Source organism: Hemitrygon akajei, chromosome 7 (genome assembly GCF_048418815.1).
Source record: "Hemitrygon akajei chromosome 7, sHemAka1.3, whole genome shotgun sequence".
Taxonomy (NCBI): Eukaryota; Metazoa; Chordata; class Chondrichthyes; order Myliobatiformes; family Dasyatidae; genus Hemitrygon; species Hemitrygon akajei.
Genome location: NC_133130.1, coordinates 117,180,483 through 117,193,048, shown reverse-complemented (window position 1 = coordinate 117,193,048; position 12,566 = coordinate 117,180,483).

Sequence of the window (12,566 nt, the reverse complement as noted above, 5' to 3'; positions counted from 1 at the left end):
AGACCCAGCTTCTCAATACCACAGACCCGGCTTCTCAATACCACAGACCCAGCTTCTCAATACCACAGACCCAGCTTCTCAATACCACAGACCCGGCTTCTCAATACCACAGACCCAGCTTCTCAATACCACAGACCCGGCTTCTCAATACCACAGACCCGGCTTCTCAATATCACAGACCCGGCTTCTCAATACCACAGACCCAGCTTCTCAATACCACAGACCCAGCTTCTCAATACCACAGCCCCGGCTTCTCAATCCCACAGACCCAGCTTCTCAATACCACAGACCCAGCTTCTCAATACCACAGACCCAGCAATACCACAGACCCGGCTTCTCAATACCACAGACCCAGCTTCTCAATACCACAGACCCGGCTTCTCAATACCACAGACCCAGCAATACCACAGACCCAGCTTCTCAATACCACAGACCCAGCTTCTCAATACCACAGACCCAGCTTCTCAATACCACAGACCCGGCTTCTCAATACCACAGACCCAGCTTCTCAATACCACAGACCCGGCTTCTCAATACCACAGACCCAGCTTCTCAATACCACAGACCCGGCTTCTCAATACCACAGACCCAGCTTCTCAATACCACAGACCCAGCTTCTCAATACCACACACCCAGCTTCTCAATACCACAGACCCGGCTTCTCAATACCACAGACCCAGCTTCTCAATACCACAGACCCGGCTTCTCAATACCACAGACCCAGCTTCTCAATACCACAGACCCGGCTTCTCAATACCACAGACCCAGCTTCTCAATACCACACACCCAGCTTCTCAATACCACACACCCAGCTTCTCAATACCACAGACCCAGCAATTCCACAGCCCCGGCTTCTCAATACCACACACCCAGCTTCTCAATACCACAGACCCGGCTTCTCAATACCACAGACCCGGCTTCTCAATACCACAGACCCAGCTTCTCAATACCACAGACCCAGCTTCTCAATATCACAGACCCGGCTTCTCAATACCACAGACCCAGCAATACCACAGACCCGGCTTCTCAATACCACAGACCCGGCTTCTCAATATCACACACCCAGCTTCTCAATACCACAGACCCAGCAATACCACAGACCCGGCTTCTCAATACCACAGACCCGGCTTCTCAATACCACAGCCCCGGCTTCTCAATACCACAGACCCAGCTTCTCAATACCACAGACCCAGCTTCTCAATACCACAGACCCGGCTTCTCAATACCACAGACCCAGCTTCTCAATACCACAGACCCGGCTTCTCAATACCACAGACCCAGCTTCTCAATACCACAGACCCGGCTTCTCAATATCACAGACCCAGCTTCTCAATACCACAGACCCAGCTTCTCAATACCACAGACCCGGCTTCTCAATACCACAGACCCAGCAATACCACAGACCCGGCTTCTCAATACCACAGACCCGGCTTCTCAATACCACAGCCCCGGCTTCTCAATACCACAGCCCCGGCTTCTCAATACCACAGACCCGGCTTCTCAATACCACAGACCCGGCTTCTCAATACCACAGCCCCGGCTTCTCAATACCACAGCCCCGGCTTCTCAATACCACTGACCCAGCTTCTCAATACCACAGACCCAGCTTCTCAATACCACAGACCCAGCTTCTCAATACCACAGCCCCAGCTTCTCAATACCACAGACCCAGCTTCTCAATACCACAGACCCGGCTTCTCAATACCACAGAACAGCTTCTCAATACCACAGACCCGGCTTCTCAATATCACAGACCCAGCTTCTCAATATCACAGACCCAGCTTCTCAATACCACAGACCCGGCTTCTCAATATCACAGACCCAGCTTCTCAATATCACAGACCCAGCTTCTCAATATCACAGACCCAGCTTCTCAATACCACAGACCCGGCTTCTCAATATCACAGACCCAGCTTCTCAATACCACAGACCCGGCTTCTCAATACCACAGACCCGGCTTCTCAATATCACAGACCCAGCTTCTCAATACCACAGACCCGGCTTCTCAATACCACAGACCCGGCTTCTCAATATCACAGACCCGGCTTCTCAATACCACAGACCCGGCTTCTCAATACCACAGACCCGGCTTCTCAATACCACAGCCCCGGCTTCTCAATACCACAGACCCAGCTTCTCAATACCACAGACCCGGCTTCTCAATACCACAGACCCGGCTTCTCAATACTACAGACCCAGCTTCTCAATACCACAGACCCGGCTTCTCAATACCACAGACCCGGCTTCTCAATATCACAGACCCAGCTTCTCAATACCACAGACCCAGCTTCTCAATATCACAGACCCAGCTTCTCAATACCACAGACCCAGCTTCTCAATACCACAGACCCGGCTTCTACCTCCACCTCGGGTGGGGGGGTTGCACATTCTCCCTGTGGCCACATGAGCTTCCTCCAAGATCTCTGAGTTCCCCCACATCCCAAAACATGCAGAATGATAGGCTAATGGGCCACTGTAAATTGCTGCCTGTGTGTGGGTGTGCGATGGTATCTGGGAGGAGTGACTGATTGGTGTTAATGGGTGGCTAATGGTCCTGGACTCTCTGTCTGCTCCCTACAGGAGAGACTGCAACAAGATTGAGAGAGTACAGGTACAAAGAAAGTTTACAAGGATCTTGCTGGGGCCTGAGGAGCTGAGTAAAAGGGAAAGGGTCAGCCTCGACGGCAGAACAGAACCGACTCAGCTGAATGGCCCAATTCTACTCCGATGTCTTATGGTCTCAAGGTCTTTCCCCCCGGGTTGTAGGATCGAGAACCGGAGGGCATGGGCTTAAGATAATGGGGGAAATACTTAAGAGGAACTTGAGGGACAACTTTTTTTAACTGAAAGGACTGTATCTGTGCAGAACAAGCTGCCAAAGGAAGCAACAGATCTACAGAGTAAATTTATTATCACAGTACATGAACGACCCTGAGATTCATTTTCTTGCAGGCATACTCAGTAAATCCATAATGGAATAATAACTGTATACAGAGTACAACCCAGATTCATCCTCCCACCGACAGCCATGAAACAAAGAAACAGAATGCAACCTGTTCAAAAAAAAATCAAACACCCGACATGCAAAAGAAAAACAGATTGCGCAAGCAGCAAATGAAGAGTGGCTAACACACGGAATATTAAACATCAAGCCACAGGGTCCTTCGAACAGTCTAGGAGTGCTCGGTGAAGTTCAGTCCAGTGTAGCGCTGCGTCGTTCATAGCCAGTCTGCCCCGATCAAAGTCATGGAAAATAGCAATACAAGAGGAGTAGCGAGATACACACAAAACATGGACTGCAGGGTCCAATCCACGATCAAACCTTGCCCAGGATCCAAGACTCCTGCAGCTTCCTCTGGCAACAGCGAGCAAGAGGAAGAGGGAGAGCAATCAAACACAGAGATTCAAAGTTAATCGATCACATCCTCGTTGAGGGATCAGCAATGGAAAGGGTGAGCAGTTTCAAGTTCCTGGATGTCTCTGAGGGTCTATCCTGGGTCCAGCGTATCGATGCAATTACTAAGAAGGCGTGACAGCGGCTGTATTTCATTAGGAGTTGGAGGGGATTTCGTATGTCACCAAAGACTCTCGCAAATTTCTGCAGAAGTACAGTGGAGAGCATCTAACTGGCTGCATCACTGACTGGTATGGAAGGGTCACTGCACAGAATCAAAAACGACCACAGGAAGTTGTAAACTCGGCCAGCTCCACCATGGGCACGAGCCTCCCCAGCATCCAGGACACCTTCAAAAGACAGTACCTCAGAAAGGCGGTATCCATCATTAAGGACCCCCATCACCCAGGACATGCCCTCTTCTCATTGCTACCATCAGGGAGGAGGTACAGGACCTATCTAACATTTAAAGTTCTAGGTAGAATAGACATAGAGAAGATGTTTCCTATGCTGGGGGAATGTAGGACCAGAGGGCACAGATTCAGAATAGAAAGATGTCTTTTTAGAACATAGATGAGAAGGAATTTCTTAAGCCAGAGGGGTAGTCATTCTGTGCAATTTATTGCCACAGACAGCTGTGCAGGCTGGTTCATTAAGGCTTAGGTTGATAGGTTCTTGATTAATCAGGTTGTCAAAGGTTATGAGGAGAAGGCAGGAGAATGGGGTTGAGAGGAGTAATAATTCAGTGATGAAGGGATGGCAGAGCAGTCTCGACAGGCCAAATGGCCTAATTCGGCTGTTATGTCTCATAGTCTTATGGTCTTTCCCTTGCCATTAGGGAATCAAGAATCCTGAGGTTGGGCTTGGGTTTAGGATGAGAGTGGAAAGATTTAAGAGGAATTTGAGGGGCAACATTTTCACCCAAAAGGGTGATATCTATGTGGAATAAGCTGCCAAAAAGAAGTGGTTGAGGCAGGTATAATAACAACTTTTTGACAGGTACATGGATTTGAAAGGTTTAGAAGATTATGGGCCAAACGCTGTTAGACACTACCTGATTTATAAGGAAAGGTTGAATAGGTTAGAACTTTATTCCCTGGAACACAGGAGAATGAGTGGAGATTCCACAGAGATATACAACATTATGAGGAGCATAGACGGGGTAAATGCAAGCAGGCTTTCCTTCTGCGGCTGAGCGAGGCTAGAACTAGAGGTCATAGGTTAAGAGTGAAAAGTGAAATATTTAAGGGGAAGCTGAGGAGGAACTTCCTGAGTCAGAAGGTGGTGAGGGTGTGGAACGAGTTGCCAGCGGAAATGATGGAGATGGGTTTGATTGCGACGTTAAGAGAAGTTTGGACATGGGTACAGGGATGGGAGGGCTATGGTCAGGTGTGAACCGATGGGACCAGACAGAATAACAGATCCGCATGGACTAGATTGAGTCAAGTGTAGGTAATTATGAAGGTAAGCTAGCCAATAATATAAAAGAGGATAAATTTTTCCAGATACATAGTGTAAAGAGAGACGAGGGTGAATGTCAGACCACTGGAATATGAAGCTGGTGAGGTAGTAATGGGTGACAAAGAAATGGCTAAAGGACTGAATAAGTATTTTGCATCAGTCTTCACCGTGGAAGACACTAACAGAATCCCAGAAATGCAAGTGTCAGAGGGCAGAAGTGAGTGTTGTTACTATTACTAAGGAGAAGGTGCTAAGAAGTGACGGGGGCAGAAAAAATGGAATTATAGGAAAATTAGCCTGGCTTCAGTGGTTGGAAAGATGTTGAAGTCTATTACTAAGGATGAGTGCTTGGAGGCATATGATGGAATAGGCCAGAGTCAGCATGGTTTTCGAAAGGGAAGATCTTGCCTGACAAATCTGTTGGAATTCTTTGAGGAAATAACAGACAGGATAGAGAGAGTCAGTGGATGTTGTATTTTTTGGGGGGATTTTCAGAAGGCCTTTGACAAGGTGTCATGCACGAGGTTGCGTAACAAGATAAGAGCCCATGGAAAGACACTAGCATGGACAGAAGATTGGCTGATGACCAGGAGACAAAGAGTGGGAATAAAGGGGGCCTTTTCTGGTGACACAGGAGTCAGTGTTGGGATTGCTTTCTTATGTGGTATGTCAATTATTTGGATGCAGGGATTGGCGGCTTTGCGGCCAGCTCTACGGAACAGGTGAAGGTAGGTGGAGGGGCAGGGCAGGCCGTGGTGAGGAAGCAGAGTGTCTGTGGAAGGACAGGCAGATTGGGGAAATGGGCGAAGAACTGGCAAATGGAATATAATGTAGGGAAATGCATGGTCGTGCACTCGGCAGAAGGAATAAAGGCGTGGACTATTTTCTCAAAAGGGAGAAAATTCAAACATCAGTGGTACAAAGGGACTTGGGGGCATTCATTTCAAGAGGTCTAGAATATGAGCAATGCTGAGGCTTTATAAAGCATTGCTCACGCTGCACTTGGGGTATCGTTAAGGATAAACTTGCTCGATTTTACTCTTATGTTAATCCAACCTGTGACAGATGTCATTCTGATGTTGCTTCATTGACCCACATGTTTTGGTCTTGCCCTTGTTTACAAAATTACTGGAAAGATATTTTCAGTATTATTTCAAGAGTTCTGAATATCAATTTCCAACCGCATCCTTTTACTGCAATTTTTGGTTTACCAATGGTGGATAATAGTTGTTTATCCTCTTCATCTCGACGATTGATTGCGTTTGTTACATTAATGGCTAGAAGATCTATTTTACTGAACTGGAAAGAAATTAATCCTCCAACTATATTTCAGTGGTTCTCTCAAACTATCTCTTGTTTGAGTTTAGAAAAAATTAGAAGTGTTGTTTTTGATCCTTCAGTTAAATTTGAAGAAACTTGGAGACCATTTATTCAACATTTTCATATGAGTTAAATTGTCTTTTCCTAAACCTCACTTTGATTATCCTTAATTATTTGGATGGAGGTTCGGAGTTATTGGCACTACTGTATGTATTTAACATTATGCAATGGCCCATGTTGGTTAGTTTTTTTTTTCTTTCTTTTTTTTGGGGTTGTTTTTTTTTTCTTTTTGTCTCTTTTGTTCATAAATACTTTGAGTTTGGGAGGCTATATATACTGATTATTATATATTTGAATGTCTACTTAAACTATTAATTATGTACTCTCAAACACTTTGTATTCATGTTTCATTTATGTTTGTTTAAAAAATTAATAAAAAGATTTAAAAGAGTAAAAGAGGGGTATCGTAAGCTGCCTTGGAGCCCCTTTTCTGAGAAAAGATATGCTGGCATTGGAGTAGGTCCAGAGGAGATTCACGAGAATGGTTCCAGGAATGAAAGGGTTAACATGTGAGGAATATTTGATGGCTTGGGGCCTGTACTCACTGGAGTTTAGAAGAACGAGAGGGGATCTCATTAAAACCTATGAAATATTGAAAGGACTAGATAGAGTGGATGTGTAGAGGATGTTTCCTATTGTGGGGGAGTCTAGGACCAGAGAGCACAGCCTCAGAATTAAATAACATCCATTTAGAACAGAGATGAGCAAAAATCCAAGTTATTGTATTTTTAAAGCAAATGTTGCTAGGTTCTTGATTAATTGGGACATCAAAGGATACGGAGAGAATGGGGTAGAGAGAGATAATAGATCAGCTACAATGGAATGGTGCAGCAGACTCGATGGGCCGAATAGCTGAAGTCTGTACCTATGTCTTTTGGTCTGATTTAGTGCTGATTTGCTCTTTGACTCTATGACCTTACAGATGGGACAAGTTTGGATGGGGCATCTTGGTTGGCGTGGCCGAGGGCCTGTTTCCATGTTGTATGACTGACTCTATGGCTCAATAAGTTTGCCTCTTTATTGCCGGCACAGTTCTGTGCCAATTGGTGAAAAGCAGTCATTGCTGGTTCTCTCCATGCCATGAGCCTCTGGAAGATCCTCGGTACTTTGTGGCCAGGAAAGATCTCCAGCTACGCCCTTCTCCTTCAGTGTCACAAGAGTACATGGCGACAACCATCATGACGGATTGGGCACGTGATGAGAAGAGGCCAGCTCCACCATCAGGACAGCACTTCACTGGATCCTTGAAGGGTGGAGGAAATGCAAGAAATCAAAGACAGCTTGTCACCAAACCGAAGAAGCAGAGGTGAGGACCTTGAACCACACCTGGGGCAGGATAGAGAAGATGGCCAAGGACAGACAGAGATGGAGGACCTTCATTGCTGCCCTAAGTGCTGGCAGGTGTAACGGGCAGAAAGGAAGGAAATGATCATCGCTGGTGAAATCCACGTCCCCTGAATTAATCAAACTCTTTTTTGCCTGACCCTCTTACACTTTGAATGAGCATTGAAAATTCTATCCACTTCGTTCCTCGGCTTGAACAAGCACCAACACCCCGTGGTGTTGTGAACTCCATGGCAACGCCCCAAGAGAAGAGTTTTAGAAGGCAGAGCTGCACAGTATGGGTTGTCCCAAGCTATCTCATTTGTCCTGTAAATAAATATTGGTATTTATGCATTTGTGCATATGTTATTCCCCATCTCTATTCCTATCTTTGTTTTATTAAATTCCTTCTTCTTTGTAATTGTGGAATGTGTTGCTGTTTTTGTGGCATGTAACATCAACACACCACAGCAAATTCGAAGTTCAAAATACATTTATTATCACAGTATGTATGCTATCCACAACCTCTAGATTCAAATCCTTACAGGCAGCCACAAAACAAGGAACTCAATCCATGTTAAAAGAAAGACCAGCAAGCACCCAATGTGCAGACAATAGAAGTAAGCACATAACATGCAGAACGGAGGTTCAGAAGGTTTTCCTCACAGCCAGAAAGCCAATCGCAGCCGATTCAGGAGCCCGTGAGCCTCAGTTCAGCACAGAGATGAGTAAAGCTCACAAAGCAGTGAACTGAACACCAGCCCATTCCCTTGTACAAGAAAATATGTTTGCCGAATAAAGCTTGCCTTTATTGATCCTTAATAATCCTTCTCCAAGATCAATCTAATCCTTCCCTTCCACACATTCCATTTTTCTTACACCCGTGTACTAAATGGGCTGAAGTCCTGTATCCATGCCAACGACTCCGCGACTCCTGGACAGATATAGAAAGCATTCTAACTGGTGGCATGGTGGCCTGTTATGACAGTTCCGATGCAGAGGAATTCAAGAGGCTGCAGAGAGTAGTGGACACCAGAAGATCGTGTGAAATAGGAACAGAAATTGCCCCATTCGGCCCATCGAGTCTGCTCCGCCATTCCATCATGGTTGATTTATTGTCCCTCTCAACTCTTCACCCTATAAGCTTTGATGCCCTGACTAATCAAGAACCTATCAACCTCTGTTTTAAAAGCACCCAATGACTTGGCCTCCTCAGCCATCTGTAGCAATGACTTTCACAGATTCACCAACCCCTGGCTAAAGAAATTCCTCCTTATCTCTGTTCTGAAGGCTGTGCCCTCTGGTCCTAGACTCCCCAACTATAGGAAGCATCCCCTCCATATCCACTCTATCAACACCTTTCAATGTTCAATAGGCTTCAGTGAGATCCTACCTCATTCTTCTAAACTCCAGTGAGTGCTCTTTAGATTAACTCTTTCATTCCAGGGATCATTCTAGTAAAGCTCCTCTGGCCCCTCTCCAATGCCACCACATCCATCACGGCCACAGCCATCCCCTCCACTGACAGCATCTACAAGAGTCACTACCACAGGAGAGAATTCCACCTCACCCGTTCCCTCCTCCTCTCACCATCCATCTCCCCTGCTTCCCCTTGGTGGTGAGTTTGCGATTATCGGTCTGCACCCTGATGTGACCCTGTTCACATCGGCCCATTCGCGATGTGACCCTGTTCACAGCGGCCCATTCCCGATGTGACCCTGTTCACAGCGGCCCATTCCCGATGTGACCCTGTTCACAGCGGCCCATTCGCGATGTGACCCGGTTCACAGCGGCCCATTCCCGATGTGACCCTGTTCACAGCCGCCCATTCGCGATGTGACCCTGTTCACAGCGGCCCATTCCCGACGTGACCCTGTTCACAGCCGCCCATTCGCGATGTGACCCGGTTCACAGCGGCCCATTCCCGATGTGACCGTGTTCACAGCGGCCCATTCCCGATGTGACCCTGTTCACAGCGGCCCATTCGCGATGTGACCCTGTTCACATCGGCCCATTCCCGATGTGACCCTGTTCACAGCGGCCCATTCCCGATGTGACCCTGTTCCCAGCGGCCCATTCGCGATGTGACCCTGTTCACAGCGGCCCATTCCCGACGTGACCCTGTTCACAGCGGCCCATTCCCGATGTGACCCTGTTCACAGCGGCCCATTCCCGATGTGACCCTGTTCACAGCGGCCCATTCCCGACGTGACCCTGTTCACAGCGGCCCATTCCCGATGTGACCCTGTTCCCAGCGGCCCATTCGCGATGTGACCCTGTTCCCAGCGGCCCATTCCCGACGTGACCCTGTTCACAGCGGCCCATTCCCGATGTGACCCTGTTCACAGCGGCCCATTCGCGACGTGACCCTGTTCACAGCGGCCCATTCGCGATGTGACCCTGTTCACAGCGGCCCATTCCCGATGTGACCCTGTTCACAGCGGCCCATTCGTGACGTGACCCTGTTCACAGCGGCCCATTCGCGACGTGACCCTGTTCACAGCGGCCCATTCGTGACGTGACCCTGTTCACAGCGGCCCATTCCCGATGTGACCCTGTTCACAGCGGCCCATTCGTGACGTGACCCTGTTCACAGCGGCCCATTCCCGATGTGACCCTGTTCACAGCGGCCCATTCGTGACGTGACCCTGTTCACAGCGGCCCATTCGCGACGTGACCCTGTTCACAGCGGCCCATTCGCGATGTGACCCTGTTCACAGCGGCCCATTCCCGATGTGACCCTGTTCACATCGGCCCATTCGTGACGTGACCCTGTTCACAGCGGCCCATTCCCGATGTGACCCTGTTCACAGCGGCCCATTCCCGATGTGACCCTGTTCACAGCGGCCCATTCCCGATGTGACCGTGTTCACAGCGGCCCATTCCCGATGTGACCGTGTTCACAGCGGCCCATTCCCGATGTGACCCTGTTCACAGCGGCCCATTCGCGACGTGACCCTGTTCACAGCGGCCCATTCCCGATGTGACCCGGTTCACAGCGGCCCATTCCCGACGTGACCCTGTTCACAGCGGCCCGTTCGGGATGTGACCCTGTTCACAGCGGCCCATTCCCGACGTGACCCTGTTCACAGCGGCCCATTCGCGACGTGACCCTGTTCACAGCGGCCCATTCCCGATGTGACCCTGTTCACAGCGGCCCATTCGCGACGTGACCCTGTTCACAGCGGCCCATTCGCGATGTGACCCTGTTCACAGTGGCCCATTCCCGATGTGACCCTGTTCACAGCGGCCCATTCCCGATGTGACCCTGTTCACAGCGGCCCATTCCCGATGTGACCGTGTTCACAGCGGCCCATTCCCGATGTGACCGTGTTCACAGCGGCCCATTCCCGATGTGACCCTGTTCACAGCGGCCCATTCGCGATGTGACCCTGTTCACATCGGCCCATTCCCGATGTGACCCTGTTCACAGCGGCCCATTCCCGATGTGACCGTGTTCACAGCGGCCCATTCCCGATGTGACCCTGTTCACAGCGGCCCATTCGCGATGTGACCCTGTTCACATCGGCCCATTCCCGATGTGACCCTGTTCACAGCGGCCCATTCCCGATGTGACCCTGTTCACAGCGGCCCATTCGTGACGTGACCCTGTTCACAGCGGCCCATTCCCGATGTGACCCTGTTCACATCGGCCCATTCGCGATGTGACCCTGTTCACAGCGGCCCATTCCCGATGTGACCCTGTTCCCAGCGGCCCATTCGCGATGTGACCCTGTTCCCAGCGGCCCATTCCCGACGTGACCCTGTTCACAGCGGCCCATTCCCGACGTGACCCTGTTCACAGCGGCCCATTCCCGATGTGACCCTGTTCACAGCGGCCCATTCGCGACGTGACCCTGTTCCCAGCGGCCCATTCGTGATGTGACCCTGTTCACAGCCGCCCATTCCCGATGTGACCCTGTTCACAGTGGCCCATTCCCGATGTGACCCTGTTCACAGCGGCCCATTCCCGATGTGACCCTGTTCACAGCGGCCCATTCCCGATGTGACCGTGTTCACAGCGGCCCATTCCCGATGTGACCGTGTTCACAGCGGCCCATTCCCGATGTGACCCTGTTCACAGCGGCCCATTCGCGATGTGACCCTGTTCACATCGGCCCATTCCCGATGTGACCCTGTTCACAGCGGCCCATTCCCGATGTGACCCTGTTCACATCGGCCCATTCGCGATGTGACCCTGTTCACAGCGGCCCATTCCCGATGTGACCCTGTTCACATCGGCCCATTCGCGATGTGACCCTGTTCACAGCGGCCCATTCCCGATGTGACCCTGTTCCCAGCGGCCCATTCCCGATGTGACCCTGTTCACAGCGGCCCATTCGCGACGTGACCCTGTTCACAGCGGCCCATTCCCGACGTGACCCTGTTCACAGCGGCCCATTCGCGATGTGACCCTGTTACCTGGGCAGGCAGGGGCAGTGAAGCAGAATTCGGCACCTTCCTGGCTGTCTGCGTTAACAATGGGTTGCCTTGGATCAGGGCCATGCTGTAACCCGAGAATACAAACATAAACAGAAGGCTGTTCCTTTGCAAGTTTGGTCAGGAACTCCAATAGCAATGGGCGATTGATGTCAGGGTGAAGGCATTTTGGGATCCTGAGATATAATAAAGCTTTTGAAAGACTGGTCGCGTCTTTTCCCAAATCCATGTCTCAGTATTGTCTAGATCCACTGCAGCTCGCCTACAGATCTGTAGGTGATGCTATTGAAGTCGGCCTGGACTTCACGTTACAGGACCTCATCTCCGTCTGGTTTGTATATTAGGATTCTCTTTGTGAATTCAGTTGTGTCTTCAGTACTGAGGTGGCGCGAGCTGCAACAGCCTGCAGACAGCTGGCAAAGCTACTTCGACTTCTCCTGAACTGCAGACTGGCATTTCCATTTTCTTGATGTACTTCTGGGCCAACTGGGGGACCTAGTGCTTTACCTCCTAGGGAATTCGGCAAGGTTGGGAGCAGAGCGAATGGCCATAGCTTCTTACTGGCGAA